Source organism: Anoplolepis gracilipes, chromosome 6 (assembly GCF_047496725.1).
Source record: "Anoplolepis gracilipes chromosome 6, ASM4749672v1, whole genome shotgun sequence".
Taxonomy (NCBI): Eukaryota; Metazoa; Arthropoda; class Insecta; order Hymenoptera; family Formicidae; genus Anoplolepis; species Anoplolepis gracilipes.
In genome coordinates this window covers 13,432,639-13,450,868 of record NC_132975.1, presented here as the reverse complement: position 1 = coordinate 13,450,868, position 18,230 = coordinate 13,432,639, and the positions used below count along the sequence as shown (strand labels likewise).

The window sequence follows — 18,230 nt, the reverse complement described above, 5'->3', positions numbered from 1 at the left end:
AGACATTTTAAGCCTCGTAATCACGAATTATTAAGCTCCGGGAACCGTAACGTGCCCGCCAAGGTACGTGCACGTCTCGATTTACACGATAGACTGCTTTTTCTATCGCAATTTCATACGTTAAGCACGATATCATTGAATTTTCTAGCATCTTATCGCGCGAGATCTTTATGCGAGAAGTCTCTCTTTCTCTCTATCTTTCAGTCAACGATGAATGATGCGATAAAAATTTTCTTCGAGGAATGCTTTGCTTCTGGGGCCAGGTGCACGCCACGTGAAACCGCACTCATATACGGGGCCTCCTGGCCAGATCCTGCTGATCAGGCGTCGCGGCATCATTACTCTGGTCCTGGCACGGGTCAAAAATTCGGCACTCGAGCCTGGCCTCGAGATGAGCACGATGTTGTTGTTGCCGGCGTCTCGAGGGCAGGTGGAGCTATTTGGAGAACAGCCCACTCGAGAGCCCACATCGTTTCGTTTCCCTCACACACACACACTCTCTCTCTCTCTTTCTCGCTTACTCGTTCCTCATTCTCTCCCTCGCTCGCGTTCTTCCACCCTTGTTCCATTTTTCCTCCGTCCGTCTTTGTCTCCCTCCCTGTCTGTCTCGTTTTCCTCAGCCGGTTCATTCGTACACCGCGGTGGCCCGCAAGCTCGGCAACGTTAAACTTGAGGAAGGACCATCTGGTCCTATATATTGTCGCGCCAGCTGCGATAATCCTGCCGAGGGCTTTCAAAAATATACGAAGGTCATGCTGAATTAGCCAGAGGAAAAGTGTGACGTTTTCTCTTTGCCCTGTTTGTTTCTCTCTATTTCTTCAAAAATTCTTTTTTGTTTCCTTATAAAACTTCTGCGAGTAACGCTTGATATTTTACCGCTGAAGTATATCGATTCTTGAAATTTTAATCTCTGTTTTCTCTTTCTCTCTTTCATTTTACTTTTAATATATTCAAAATTTTTAGAATATTTTCTTACTGTGACGATTCAAGATTATTGTTAGCAGTTAGAAAGAAATATTAGTTACACAAAGTCAAGACGCGCATCGCCGACAGTTCTGACATATACAATTTTTTTGGAGTCCAATCTCTAATTGAAGTTTAAAATTAAAATTTACAACGATATATGTTTATTGAAAACTATATCTTATCAGAATTTTGACGATTTTGTTTCGAACTTTTTTGATAAAATTTTTCAAATTTTTAAAATTGAATAATTAATCCCCGCTGCATCGATATACATATTAAAATTACAAAAATGTGGTAAAAATATGGAAAAGTGTAAATTATTAAATTGAACAAATATATTGACTTTAAAATTTAAAAAAATAAATTTTTTTATTTAATTATAAAGTTTATATATTTTATCTTTTAAAACTAAAGTTTTTAACGTAAAGCATTTTTGTACATATTTATAGATATCTATGAAAAAAATGATATGAATCAATAACATTTATTCATATTTTTTCAATTAATATCATGGTAAAATGTTAGATTTGCTTTAAAGTATCAATTTACAGAATATTTAATTTTCTTAATCGCATTATGCATCGAGAGAAGCAAAGAAGAATAAAATATATTTAGAAATCTTTTCGAGAAAATCAGTCGGAAAAAAAAGACGGATGTCCAATTTTAAAAACTTGATGTAACTTATTTAGCGTAAAAGCGAGTAATAAACACATAAATTATGAATATATTCATAAACTAATTCACAAGGAAAGGTATGAAAATCTTCCCCCTCCGATTTTGATGCGCTTTGAATATGAGATTTTTCTAAAATGTAATTTTTTTTTCAAAATCCTTCTTTTCCCCTTTATTTTTTGAAAAATCTGATTATGCAGTTTTAAAATACATTAAAAACCATAAAACTTTTATCGAAAACTTTTTTTTATATCTCGTACCGTTTCGACGGTATTTGCTCAGAAATATAAAAACTGATTTTTCTCAAGAGGGTGTTTCCCCCTTTAACGGCCGTATGGGCAGGTATAAAAAAATACGTGTCTCCTATTTTGACCTAGACTACAACATATTCAAAGCTCATTAAAATCGGAGGGGGACACTTCCATACCTTTCCTTGTCAATTTGCTTTCATATCAATTCTGATAAAGTATAGTACTTAATTGTTGAGAAATAAAAGGATACGTCGATTTTTAGGGAGACTTATATTTTAGTATCTCTCTTCCCTCTAATCTTAACGCGTTACACGATTGCAGGGGATCGACCGTTCGCGCCGGGTCTCTGAGATTCGTTCGCGGGGGCACGACCCCGACGACGGCCATTTTGAAAGGCATGCATCTTATCTGCCGACTCGTGTCACGATCGCCTCGTGTTGTATCGTAGATAAGAAGTGCGCGTCGATCGTGTATTCGAGATGTGACTGCAATCCACGAGAAAACTCGTACTGCAGGCTTATCAATAATCAAGGACACGACCGGCTACCGTGACCATCGACAAATAAGTTTCTTTCCGGCGATAAGAGAGTCATTAGCTCGCTTAGTCCGCTGGTTTTACCTTTGGACCTTCTTATCGAGAGCGATATACAAGCTATTTCGCTTTCACGCTCGTATCCTCTTATTAATCCTGACAATAAATCGTGTACATTATCGTGTAAAGAGCAGCGAAACATTTACCGAAAGAATCAAGTTTCTTTTTGATACTAAAATTGAATTTCAAATAAATTATTTCGACGTGTATTAAAAATAATTTATGAGATTATGCAGTTACGTAATATTGCATAACAACCTTTATATCCGAGTAATTTTCTCTCTTACATATTTGGCTACATTTTGATCATGTTGTTTGCTGAGCAAGGTTTTTCTGAATTTTTATTATGATTTCAATAAAATAAAAAATTTACAAGCTGTAATATATGGTGATTCCGTTTCCATAAGAGATAATTATGAATAATGAAGAAACGCTAAAAAATTTTTCTTGTTATGAAAATTATTTTTATAAGAATGGAGCAAAGTTCGATCTGATTTGTATAAAATAGTACTTGGATTCTTTTCAAAATAGATATACGTTCTTTCTGAGCAAATAAGTTATTCCTTCTTAACGCGTTCGCAAAAATATTTTTCAACAACTTGGCGTTCGAAATAATAAATATGCAGCAAATATTTTACGCCGAGTATAAAATCTTATTGTTAATCATACGTTTATACGAGCTATAGTGTGATCGTTGAAGGTCGAGATCGCACTATAATTCCTTGCTTCTCAGTTGCATAATATGTATAGTTGATACTATCATTACCATGCGAATGGTATCCATTATTCGCAACGTTGATTTTCCGCGTTTGTCATCTTTTTTAAAATGTTTCAAATCATTTTATCAGGATATAGAATTTTTCGAATCTTGTTCTGAAATTGTCGCAAATGATCTTAGTAATAAAAAGGGGCGAGCAACACGTTTTTCCAGTTTCGTCTTCTTTGCTCTTTCTTATTTTAAGCAGCTAGCATGACGGATGCGCTATCGCAATGCCTAGAACTGTGATCTGCTAATAATTATCACGCTCTAGTCGCGACCCTCGTTCCCCTTTTTATGCCACTGTCAGTCTTGCGACGTCTCCGTTTGTTGGAATTAATCAACCTCGAACTGAAACTTGACTGAGAAAAATACAGCGGTTGCAAGTTTGTACTATTAATGAGAAAAAACTTATAAGAGAGAGAAAGAGAAAGATGGTTGATGAAGAATCGATATGAAAAAAAGAGGAGAGCTAAAATGTGAGAGAGAAAACGAAAAAGGAAAAAAAGAAAGAAACTCGCTTCAAGGTAATTTGTTATTTTAATTAGCACGACATTGAATTTATATTATTTAATCGAAATTTTAGAACTTGGACTACCGTAAACATGTGTAAATATGTCCGTCAAATCCAGAAGAATTTAACTTTATTCAGATACAATTTAATTAAACGAATAAAATTAACGTATTTTGTTATAAAAATATACTTCCAATTATAGCAAAAGCAGCTTTTATTATTTGTGACATATGTATACGTATAACGCGAGTCAGACGGATAAAATGAAAAGTTTAGGCGAAAAGATTAAAAAGTAATTGTAAAAATAATTGCCTTCAATACTTGTTAATACCATGATTATTATTGTCACAGATTTGACAATTGTTTTCGTGCGAAGCCTTTGTGATAAATTTTTTTCACGAGATTTCTCGTACGTTTACATCGTTCCAAATCAAACAGCACGTTTTCCCACCGTTTAAAATACGGCAAAAATTTTCGCGCAACTGTCGAGTTTTTAATTTGTACCTATATAGGTACATAGAACAGGACCGATATACACGCGGATGTGTCGAGTGCAGCTAGAGTTGTCGAAAAAAAAATCAATTCGTTTTCATATGGTGCCGGTACAATATATTACATCATGTGGAACGGTGTGTGAATGCTCGATAAACGAACGAATTCAAATGTCTACATAAATATCGTCGAAAAACAATTTCATTATTTTTATCAATACTTTTGTTTAACGGCTATATAATTTTTTTTGCCTTAGTTTTAAAACTTCTAACCGATCTCTCTAACGATTATACGTCGAATCACGATTGCTTTAACAGTTATAATCTCGGTGAAAATTTAATTGATGCAGAAAGAATGGCGAACAACATGAATGAGAGATACTACGTCTTGATAATCAAAAGGATGCTGAGAGAACTTTTCAATCTGCGTACAGAACGAAACCTTCCGCGAAGGTCAAACCCACCACCTGTTGCTTGATCGAGCAAAAGTCACGCATGAAAGGAGAGAAGAAAGAGAGAGAGAGAGAGAGAGAGAGAGAGAGAGAGAGAGAGAGAGAGAGAGAGAGAGAAAGAGAGAAGGAAATCAAGTCTTTTCTACAATAAATTTACAAGATTGTTATAATGATTTCTCGATTCTTTTATGTGTTTCTTTGCGTTTATAAAAAGTAATAAATCTTTCATATCATAACTTTCAAAACCTCGATTTTTTTTCATACTTCGTTTATTTTTAGAATAGAAAATTGCAATAGAAAGTAACATTGTAACATCGACAACCATCTTTGTAATATACAAGATACTTGAACACTTAATTATTATTTTTTTAAATTAATTAATATCTACATTTTGACGGTAGACAGAAATCAAATATGGCAAAAATTTTACATGAAAATGTTGATATCTTTTGCCGGTAATAATTCTGATAATTGTCTTCTGTTATCTGGAAAGCGTGCGCTTTCTAACCTGACAGGAAGAAGAAAGGCCACCGCCGATTGCGTATAGACATAACTTTCCAGGAAACTATTATGATAGAGTGCCGGGATACCGTAGCCTAAATTGCCGCGTTCGTGGCTCCAGAGGCGATCGATCGTATCTACAGCGTGGCACGCCGCTGCGGCCTTGCTCGGGTGTATTACACTCGCATTCAAGAGGGAACGGGAAGCCGGCATGAAAATGAAGCGAGATAGTCGATGGCACGTGCCTTTTCGTACGGCGATATCGTAATTATCTAAGATTCTATTCTTCAAAGGCGCGACATTATAATGTCATTATATTTCAAATAATTCTCATTGATAGAAATCAAGAAGAAAACGTAATTAAATAAATAATAATAACAGTTGTCTATAATAATGATAATTAATTAATATCCTTTCGGAGGAGTTTAATTATTCTTTCCCGTCATCTCTATTCGCGGAGAATCAAATCTTTAATAGATTTTATTAAATCCGGATGTGCGGTTTTCATAAATGTCAAGCGTGTGGTATTTTAAATGCTCCATTTAAAATATCATACATACAATTCGGATTAAATAAAATCTATAAAAGATTTAATTTCGCGACTAAATCGCGCGTAAAAATAATTAAACGAAATAATATCTAATAATACTTTTGAATAAGACAATTGGAAAATCCTAGTTCTTATAAATATAAATATTTAAATATAAATATTTAAAAGTATATTTGAATCAAGCCATATCTTTTTAAAAAATGTTATTCTTCATTTTTTAGAAAAACAATGTTTAAAATATTTTTTGTTCGAAATTTAAAAAGTTATTAAAATAATTAAATTAATAGAATGGGACGCTTCGTATATTTTTAAGGTAATAATTTGAATCATAGTTCTGCGATATATTTCTCTGTAATTTCCTTTATATGTATGTTCAATGTAATACGATCATCTCCGATTCTGAAAGAAGAACTACTTATCCAAGCAAAATATTTTTAAGGAATTTTTAGATCGTCCCGCGTTCTTATTCATCGCGTTAAATCGTTCATCAATGCTCGCGAACGTTTTTTGACTCTTCGCACAACCGATCATGAAGGATTAATTATCAATTAGGATTTCTTAATATAATAAAATTGATTATAACGTACCTGTCGCGTCGGCAACTAATGCATTAATTGTCAGGTATAAGCTGATGCGAGACGCTCAATTACGATCGAATTGGTATCGTACTACGATATCAATTAAGAATTTTTATTTTTATTCTAAAGACGAGTTTTATTCTGATGATTAATTCGTGCGCCATCATAATTAATCGCGTATTTTATGATATTTAATATGTATACACAAAATATATTTATACTTATATATAAATCATGTTTTATAATATTTTATATATATTAAATATTTTAAGTAAATTTTTAAAAGCGAATTAGCACAGAATAGTATATTCTAGATTGTAATACACGTAATAAAATGTAAACAAATTTACATCGCCATCACTCGATGCCTCAGGCTTCAGACTTCCTTGTTTGTTGTTTGTGACTTTCTTCTTTGTTGTTTTTTTTTAGTACTCACACACTCGTGCAAACACTATTAATTATGGTCGCGCACGCGACTAATCATCAGAATATGACGATTGATTGGGCACTTAACATTGTATTTCCGATATGTTAATCGAACACAACACGTTATTTTACATCACATAAAAATACTATAGAAATCATGTGGCCGAATTCACACAATGCTATTTGTGTTGTCAACGACCTCATTTTACTACAATTTTATTTTTCGTGAATATAAGTGATAGATAAATAAATAGATATATAAGTTAAATTTAAAAATTTATATATTTGCCAAATGCAATATATAAAAAATCACTATTTCTCTGTCGACCCATGCGATTGATATTGATCAAATAAATTACTTAAAATATGCGATTCGATAGATTACCGACAACTTATTAATTAAATATGTCGCATTAATGTTCGAATCAAATCATTTCATACTTAATTAATGACTGAAAAATTTGAGAATGACATCGATATCGACAAACCGTTTTGTATTGATACTGCGCGTTATCACGCGATATTATTACGTGAGTTAATGGCTAGTTGAAACGTGATATTCATAAGAATTAATTAGTCATGCGGGTTGATAATTGTTAAAATCATAAGGAATAATCGCGTTTAACATCTCTCATATTTTTCACGAAAATATTTTAAGAGATAATACAATGATATACGGAGCTATATGTCTTGCTCGCTTGAGTTTCACGGCACGAATGATAAGGTCGCGGCGACCTGTATACGTCGTAAACAATAGCGCGCTACGTCAAGGCCGCATACCGTAGCAATTCGTTTGTTGTTATTACAATATATACGTATGAATTTAAATTTATCGTCTCAATGTATCGTCGTCATCTCTCGAGGTAGGATCGCGTCGAGTGCTCAAAGTCGCCGATTATTTTTTACGAAAAATGAAACATCAACTATTGTGTAAATTCGATCGCAATTTCATACCGTCGAATCATAGCTTTGTAACGTTGATCTTGGCGTTCCTCACCGCAATATAAAATTAACTGTTTGCTTATCTTCGCGGTAGCGACTTTTTATTTTATCAGTGCAATCTAGAGTATAAAATAATCTGTACTAAGTTTTTTGAAAATATACATACCTCAAATATTTAATAAAATATGTGTAAAAAGAATATTTTAAAAAGCTAAAGTTACATTCTATATCGAATAAATTGCAAGAAAATATTTTCTTTTCTTGAGTTTGAAATACTTATTTCTTTTTGAACTATAATTATACATGTAATTATATAGATATCGATGTATCTCTATAATTAAGGTAAATTCTGGCAATTTTGCTATCTATTTTCCTTATCACGAATTTGCAACCGGACACTATTCTTTTTACAATTCTGAAACAAAAAGAAAGAGATCTTATTTGGTGCACAGGGCATTTTATTCGAAAGAATCAATCGCGCGAATTAACGACACGGCTTGACGTATATGTATGTTGTACATACATTCATCAGATACGCACACATAAACATCGCAAACTGCATTTACCTGCATTCACATATTGTATGTATGCTTTTATTCTTGTCCTGTATTTTTGTCGTCGATTGTTGCCGACACGCGAAAAAAAAAATATTCCCAGAAAGCAAACGAGAAAGAGAAAGCACTTTCGATGTTTGGTTACACAATTGTAAAATTGGTATACTTTCATCAGAATCAGACAAGAAATCTCTTTTTTATATCAACTATTGAATCTTTTTTATATCAACTATTATCCCTTAATAGAATAAAAATTAATAGTATACTTCTTTATTTAGCGCTATGCGATATATCACATTTAAATTTCCGTCATGAAAATGGATATAAAGCCTACAAAAAGCGCGATTATTAATAATGAAATAAAAAATGATAGTATCTGCTCTTATCATTTTAAAATTTGATTATATCTCTACAGAGGATTTAAAACATTTAATTGATTCAACTGGCTTTATATGATAAATCCATAGTTTTAACAAAAAAGAAATATCGACCATAATGCTACCTGGACTGGAAAATATTCAAGTGGGCAAAGTGTTTTTAATATTCTGCTTAATTGTAATGTTGAACGGAAATCGAAAAAAAATTTGAGAAAAAATTAGAGATTTGCTTGGGTTTCCCGCTTAGAATCGCATATCTATAGAACTTGTTACATTTTTGATCTAAATAATAATAAATTTATAAATTTCTCAACCGGTCTCTATGATTATTTTAAGAAATGTGGCTAAATTCTAATTAGCTTTCAGAAATTTTTCTATGCGAGCGATAGTAATTTCTCAAGATTTTCCCAGCATAGATTTTGATCAGAATGTCCACAAATTTGCCTTAAATAAGCATATTGTACTATAATACCAAAATTAGGAATTATTATTTTTATTCGAAATAATTTTTGATCAAAACAAAAACAGAACACGTGCATTTTTTAGTTTTATTTCCACGCATGTATTTATTAATTATAAAACCGCTGTCTACGCTACACAGCGTAACATTCTTTTTCACATTCGAAAATATTTTGCCGCACATCGAAAATGTATTTGCGCGAGACGCGCACTTCTTTAGAATTTGCTTTATGGTCATGCGATTTAATTATTGCGTGTGCTTTTATTTTATTGAATACAAATACAGGTTCCCCAACCTCTCCGTTACATATTTTATTCCTCGATACGTATTATGCCTGGTTGGAGAAAAATGAGTTATTCTCTCTTCAATTATTCACGTCACTGTATCTACGGTAAAAGCTTCATTATAATTATATTAATATTTCTTTCTTCAAATAATATTTCAAATCTTCCATTGATTTTCTTAAATTTTAATTAAATATTCTTTTAATTTTTTTTTCAATCCCTAAATATATATATATATATATATATATATATATATATATATATATATGTGTGTATATACCTGTACATTTCTTTTTATCTGAAAAAGAGAGAAAAAGAGAGAAAAAGAAAAAAAATATTTTGTACAACTTTATTGTCAGGTCGTTGACGATGTGGTTCCATATTTCACATACGTTGCTATTGTCGATTCCAAACGTAGACGCAAAATAGACGGTTTGTCTTACGCAATGCTCGAAATTATAGTACGGTTGTGAAGCGGATGATTAATTCCTACTCTGCTTTGAGCGTCTCTCGCGCACACTCGAAATTCGCTCTATAATTTGGCCATTATACGCGATATATACCAGCGCGCACCTCCCCGTTCCTCGGGGGAGAAAGGGAGAAACCGTTTTCCCTCTTCTCTTTTTTTTCGAACACAATGAGCGGACGAACCGGCAGCTGCCTCCGGTGACACGCGCCAATGACGCACGCTCGCAGCTTGTACACGCAACGTGGACGCTTTTCCTATGCCTATATTGCACCTCTTCTTAGCTCGCTCACGAACTCTTACATCCGTCCCAGGTCCCGGGTTAAATGTTTCCGTGTGCGCGATGTATAGGAGGTATGGATGAAGGCACGTGTGTAAGCTGAATTGACGTAATCTGGACCCTGGAAAGCGCCCAGTTCGCGCACCTTCGGTACCTGCGAGCTGCTGAATGTTACACATCTCTCTTCTGTAATATTCTAAGCGATACGCTACCGAGAGGATAAATGAAAAACTATGTTCTTTGAACGAGTAAAGAATTACATACATGGGAAATTATAACTTTTTGTTTTTTTAATATTATATTTTTTATTCAAATAATCTTTAATATATTGTATTGTATTTAAATATTCAATATTCATGTTTTGAAATTTTTTTTCTACTTTATATATTCTCTCATTTTATATGTTTCCTCTTTCCTTTATTTAAAAAATCTACAATATTTATAATTATTGTAAATATTTCATAGAAAACAATGAGCTATGAAAATAACATTTTTTCACAAAGCTGCACTCAATGTATGCGTGTGAAACTAGTGTCTCACTTTGTGGAAACTCATTAATTATTGAGAATTTTGGCTTTATTTTTAATAATTCTAAAGTTCAAATATATTAAACAAATAGTTGTGATCATTAAACAAAAAAAAATGGCTCGAGAGAAACTGAGACGTCAAGTTTATCCTGTGTTTCACTTTATCAATCAATGACTTTTTTAGTATTTCTTAATTAATTTAATAAATTTCTTGATAAAATTTAAGTGCTTGAGAATTCTATAATAGTTCTGCATAAAAATTGTTAGAATATTAATTAAACAAATTAGATCGTCCGAGATACGTATAAGTACCGAGGTGAAACATTCATATATCCCCTCGTCTATAATAAATTAATTGTGCATATATATATATATATATATGCATATTACAAATATAGTAAATTATGCATTTATTTATGCATCAAAATATATGAATAATTGCCAATATTCTTTCGCGTAAAATATAATACTTATATACAATATTCGTATAATATTATTGAGTGAAAATATCACGCATGATTTCTTGCATATATGTTATTATTTTCCACGATTAAAAATATTATACATTTTAATTTTTATTATTACATTTTCTCCGTGTTGAGAAAGATTACTTTTATATTATTTCGTCGCGAAGCAAAGAATACAGATAAGTAACACGTGCAGCGTATTACAAAAAAAAAAAAAACATCCCGGCAATTCCCGGAATTGGTCGAGGCGCGCTACACACATACACACATACACGCACAGTCGCGTTGTCGCGTTGGTCGCGTCTACCTCGCCTGCCGCGCAAGTAATGTCGTACAGATAGCGACCTCTATTGCCTGCGGAGAGGGATAGCGCTAGTGCTACGTGCTACAGTGCTACAAAGATCAGTTTACGCGTTAATAAAGATGTCCGTCTTTCGTTCCCCGTTCCTCTCTCGCATCGTTCTCTATCGGACGGAAGAAGGAATTTCGCGGAAACAAACAAAGTGTGGAAAGTGCCGTATTGAATAACGGGCGATTATCTCAGTATGTGATTATTAGTCTGCGCGGTCGTGATCTGTCGATATTCGCAGACGCCAGTGAGATAATTTACCGCGAGCGTTATTGCAAAAATGGCGGATTTCGAACGAGTGTACTTGGATTACGGTAAATGTTTAAATTAAGGGATTCAGCATTCGATGGGCGCCTTCGGGGAGACGCTTCTACCGTCGTTCTATCTTTGTTCAACTTTTAACGAGTAACAAAGATAGAATGACACCGTTAGCGGCTCCCTGAACGCGCAGTTCAGACGCTTTGCTCTGAATTTGACTATAAAAACCGTGGTGATTGGTACCCTTGAACAGTGCGTCGCGCGCCGCCGAGTGATAATCGTCGCGAGTAGTTGATTTCGGGAATGTCGAGCAGAAAACATGGAGCGTGATTGTCGTGATTAAACCTCGCGAATAATAGTGACCGGTATTTGCACGAATCGCGTTTAGCCGACGTCTTATCGAGTTTCCTTCTTCGATGAACGCGAGTATTCCTTGGCGAGTGTGAATCTCGTGATATAATTGCGTTTTTTCACTAGTCATCGAAGGGCTGCCATTGCGTGTAGATAGATTTCGAGAGTACCGGGTGAGAAAAATTACGGGCATTCACATCGAGAGATAAGCATCGGGATCGAGATTCAATCGCGACGACTTCATTCCTGGAATCGACTCGACGATATACGACAAGTACAGTGAATGTTTCACCTCGATACTTATACGTATCTCGGACGATCTAATTTGTTTAATTAATAGTCTAATAATTTTTATGCGTAGAATTTTGTAGGACTATTATAGGATTCTCAAGCACTTAAATTTTATTAAGAAATTTATTAAATTAATTAAGAAATACTAAAAAAAGTCATCGGTTGAGCGAGACACAGGATAAACTTGACGTCTCACTTTGTCTCGAGCCATTTTTTTTTTTTTTTTTTTTTTTTTTTATTTGTTTAATGATCACAACTATTTGTTTAATATATTAAAACTTTAGAATCATTAAAAATAAAGCTTTTTTTCAAGACACGCGTATCGCGAAGCGTTTATTGGACAAAAACGCGGAGCCTCGTCGGACGATTCTTGAAATTGAGGGGAGAGGTGGACGCGAACACGTGTTACATATAAACAAATTGCGTCTATGGTGCTAGAAGAGTACGCTTGTTTCAAGATATTCTGTCGAAGCTTCGTCGAGTGTTGTCTTTTATCTCTCTTAGTCATTCGTATAAATCTCTCGCACAGTGCGTCTCTGCTAAATATCAAATAGCAATCGTTGAACGATCACGACAGTGTCACGAATATGAACGCGTGTTTTTACACTCCTTGTCGAGTGGCCATCATGCATATACGCGAATTATAGGATAAATATCGGACAAAGTATATCGCAGATGTGCGTGTTTTGATGTCGTGAGTGATGGTGAATAATATAAATGTCTTGAGTAAATTAGCGCATAAATAACGTCGGGAGTGCCGAATAAAAGTGTCGGGCGAGTATTATAATTACGCGAGTGAGTGAATATATATCGGTACACGATATTCAATCGAAAATATATTTCATACATCGCGCGTAAAGTGAATGTCGATAAAAGTGTCGCGAGTTTTGATTTTCGGTGTCTATTTTTTCATAATAATATCTAAATAAATAAATGTGCATCGGTAATGTCGAAAAAAGTACCGTGCGATTGTCGAATTTTAAATATCGTGATTTTTTAAGTATCGTGAGTGATGAATTACCTAATTGACTGATTCAGTTGCGATGGATCATCAATCATCGATCATCGAGGACTTTATGGAAAGTTGGAGCAGACAAATACAACGGGACTACATAACTGGTGAGTCTATAATTAATTAGATATAATTAACTGGATCATATTTAATCTCTGCATGACGAGTTTGATTAGATTAGGTGTCAATCGGAGTTACGAGTACGATTGAGTAATGGTAAATATTGTTATTATGTGAATATATGATTGAAAAATATATTTATTAATAATATAATAAAAATTATTTCAAAAATATACAATAAAAATTAATGAAGGCATATTTTTACAATTGTTATACATAGCATTTTTTACATAATAAATATAAATAACTAATATACTGACGCATTAAATGTTTAATTGTAAAAAAATATACAGAATTTATTTTTATGTTTTATAAACCGCCAATTAAAAAATATAAATTTTTATTACTATCATATATCAAATATTAATGCAAATGGTGTGTGTGAAACTCACTTATTTATAACAGTTGTAAAAGTTTTGATAGATTAAACAAATAATTTTGACTATTAAACCAAAAAAAGACTTCGGGAAATAAAGTGTCTACCCAATCTTTCTATATTAAAATCATCGATGATTGATGATCCATCGCACTGAATCAGTCAATTAGGTAATTAATTATCATCACTCACGATACTTAAAATTCGACGATCGCGCGGTACTTTTTTCGACATTACCGATGCACGTTTATTTATTTAAATATTATTATGAAAAAATAGACACCGAAAATCAAAACTCGTGACACTTGTACTGAAATTCATACTGCGTTTCATTTTGTCTGCCGACAATTTTTTTAGTATTTCTTGCTAGATTTTAAGGAAATGTTTAACACCAGTTATACAAAAAATTCTATGCTTAAAAATTATTAGAATATTAATTACAAAATTAAAGAATAAAATTACCAAATTAAACGCTAGTTATATTTTGATGGATTCTATCAATTTGAAATGAGTTGTCATTCAGTAATCATTTTAAATTCTTAACAAGTATTTTATGCGTAAAGATTATTAGAAAATTTACTAAATAAATTAAATGGTGTTATTAAAGGAGATTTTATCTTATCTCGGACGATTTAATTTATTTAATAAATATATTAATAATTGATACGTATAGAATTTTCTGGAAATTAAAATGATTACAGAATGACACGAAATGTCATTTAAAATTTATAAAACTATCGAAATACGACCAGCATCTCACCTTAATATTTACACATATCCGGTATCTGAGGTGATCTAATATGTTTAATATTTTAAAAATTAATATTCTAATAAAGATCAGCGACTCAATTTATCTCGAGCAATTTTTTTTGTTTAATTTAATGATCAGAAATATTTGTTTAATCTATTAAGAATTCTAGAAAACTGTTAAAAATAAACCCAAAGAAACCTTTCAATAATTAATGAGTTCTACGAAGTGAGACGCCAGCTTTACGCACTCAACGCAGCTGTCACCGATTTTTCTGGATATTTTCCTTAGGACTAGGCCTTAATGGCACGGGCCAAGAGAATTTACTTACTGGGATCCTCAGGTAGTCGCACGTATACACATGCTAGTCGGATATTAGACGCCTCGGCACGGGCCGGTGGAATTACAATGGCGCGGCATCGCAAGAGTGAAGGGATACCTATAGACAGATACATCGCAGCGAGGGGTGTATATAGTATATAAGAGAGGGAAGTTAGTCCGAATGAATTTAAATTGAATGAGACTTATGAGTGGCGTGCGTACACTCGTAAAATCACACGCGATAATAAAACTTTCTCGCAATAAAACATGTCAACATGTCAACATGCGTTAATATTAATATAATTTTCTTCGGCTAAATGTCACATTAAAATTCTACTTGAGTTTGAACAAAGGACAAAATTAAGGTCGCAATATCTTTCAAAAATCTAACATCTTTAACTTCCAATCATATATATAATCTTATGATTTGTTATATATTGTGAGTCGATTAAAAGCAGCTGAAGAAAAATCGAGACTTTAAAGTTGTAAGGACGTTATGGAATATTCTCTTGCTTTTCGACTAGATATATATAAATGATCGAGTAATGTGTGAAATTCTTATACGCGCGAATGATTATTCACGATCGCTCGCTGACAGACTTGGCGGAGAACGCTAGAGAATTAATGACTTTTTTTTTTTTTTTTTTTTATTTTATTTAATACGACAACTTCTACTCGCGCTACCAGTCGAGCGACGTTATGTCCGGGCTAGATTGTGCCCGGGGATAGGATTACTCAGCGACACCGGAGACTCGTGAAAACCAAGCATAAAGCCTTTAAGTCTCTTCGTCTCTCTCTAACGACAAACTGAGATGATTGCGGTATTTCGCAGCAGTAAAACGTGCTAAAACAAATCGTCTTTTTAATGTTATCTCTTTCCCGTCCTTCCTCTTTATTCATACATTACATTAAATTAGATTACTTGATGTTTCTTGACTTCTTCGAATATGATTGTGTTTGCAATTTCTTATCGCATCTCGCGATTCTTATCGTCTCTCTTTGCATTCAAATGCAGTGTATCTTTTTAAATTCGTTTATACCTCAATAGTGGTAAAATGTAACAAATTTTATAATTGTTTGCATTCAAATTTTTCAATCGCAATCAATTAATTCTGGCGATAGAGAAATTTGTCGAATGCATAGATCCTATGATCCTTTTCACCTCACGATTCGTTCTTTCAAATGACAAATATAATCATAGATTATTGCAATCGCTCAATATTCTCACATAAAATCTAGTTATTTTATATCTTAAATATTGCAAATATTCGGAGAAAAAAAATATATTACATAAAAAAATATTATACGATTATTATAAATATTTGTGCGGAGAAAAATATCGATGATCAACTGCCGAAGAATTCGCGACAAGGTCTCCTCGAAACGTACTCGAAATGTGCGTGTGACCTCGCTTACGTAGCCGTGTGGACCCCACTTAACCAATCGTCCGGCAATAATCCTCTCCTTTTTGCTCTCTCGTCATGCGTCTCTCTCTCTCTCTCTCTCTCTCTCTCTCTCTCTCTCTCTTTCTCTCTCAGCCCCACCCGATATATCTCTCGTCTGCTCTTTCACTCTAGAGCTGCGCCAGCGCGGCGCTACTCTCATTCATTCGCCATCCCTGTCGATCTTTGTCGCCTCTCTGCTCTCTCTCTCTCTCTCTCTCTCTCTCTCTCTCTCTCTCTCTCTTCCTCATTCTCTCTCTCCCTCCTTCCCTTGCAAGTATTCTACGACCATCCTTTTACCCTGCCCCTCTATCGCTCTGGAATTCCGAAGCGCATCGCGAAGAGCTGCCTATTTAGTAAGATGTAAATCAGAACGAATCTATCTCTTTAGCTAATGATAATGCCTTCGAGAAACACGTTGCATTTCGCATCGATGTCGATCCGAGTGTTCCTATCATTTATTTTTTCTCGAAACGTGCTAACTGGGTGTATTTAAAGATATTTAAAGGTTGCATAAAAATAGAAGAAATAGACAATAGAGTATTCATTATTATGTAATCACTGTGTTAGATTTATCTTGATAAAGTACTCTTGTTTTATATTGATATCAGGAATTCTAGATTGAAACAAAATTTTGATTCTAGTTCTTTGATAAAAGAATCGAAACCGTTTAAATTTTTCTTTCGACTACGATTCCAATTCTTAAAGAATTATTATTTTTCTAACTTTTTTAACAAATTATATTATTGAAATTACGCATCATACAATCATCATGACATTGATTCCGTCATCGTTGAGTTGTTATTAAAGTCATCCTGTAAAAAAAAACAACAAAAAATTTAAATTAACGATACAAAATTCTTTTGTGAAAATAAATTGCAAAAATAAAAAAAGGACAAAAGAACCATAAACCGAAAATAATGTAACCAGTTATGGTTCCGGTATAAATTTAAGAGAGAGTTTCAATACGGTTTACGGTTTACGGTTTCGGTCCGACTAAGAAAGGTACGGAACGGTTATCGGTACTGGTTCCGATTCGGTCCGCATCCCTGATTGAGATTTGAAAGAAAGATTTATTGATATCGATTTTGAAAAATTCTTTAGGAAAACCTTCATCCAACGCCCATTCAAAACAAATGTGACTTGTAAATATAAAATGTTACGAACGAAAATTAATTATTACATTTTATATATTTATATTTTGATTGGGAATAAAACTTGGACAAGTTTTTTGCTAATTGAAGGATAAATATTCGTTTTTTCAAAGTATCTTAAACCATATAAAGGACACGTGTTAAAATAATTACCGATTAATTTCTCGAGAGATTCGATAATGAAGAAACACTTATTATTGTTTTTCACGGACACAAGTCGACCTAGTATATTATGCGTAGGTGTATCGACACACCCTATTGTGTTCCGAAACACCAGTCATGCGGCCCGCCGGGGAAGAGAGAAAGCCTCGATCCCTTCATCCGCTCATCAGGGAACCACCCCTCGCGGAGCGAATTCGACGAATGCGTGATCGCGGCCGCAAATAAGACTCATTCTTGAAAAGCCTTCCGGATGTTTTTCACATATCCATATAATTTCCTTCCTGTTTGAGTTTACCGTGCACCTATAATCTATAGTGCACCTTGCATAATTTATCTTCTAATAATATAATATAATATTTCGAAAATTTAGAGAATCGTTCTTACTTAGAAAAAACAAAAACGTTTTCTTATTAAAAAGAAAAAAAAAAATACAACTAAGGAAAGTTTGCATCCACTCACTGAGAGCGCATTCGTAAAGAGAAAATTCACAATTAAATGTATGCGTAATTATATATGTATTTAATTTCCATATTCCGACA

General features: G+C 33.5%; 1 protein-coding gene across 12 annotated transcripts in view; it reads left to right on the top strand.

Moving 5' to 3' along the window:
• Positions 1–11,433: 11,433 nt before the first annotated feature.
• Positions 11,434–18,230, top strand: part of LOC140667312 (ras-related protein Rab-37) — a 157,319-nt gene continuing 150,522 nt past the window's right edge. For 5 of the 12 annotated variants that reach the window (XM_072895123.1, XM_072895122.1, XM_072895124.1 and 2 more), the window contains exon 1: positions 12,641–13,475. The gene's annotated coding sequence lies outside the window, so the exon portion shown is untranslated. Of the gene's footprint in view, positions 11,771–11,851; positions 12,340–12,640; positions 13,476–18,230 lie in introns of those variants that run through there. The other 7 variants (XM_072895117.1, XM_072895116.1, XM_072895114.1 and 4 more) reach the window with 7 other exon arrangements.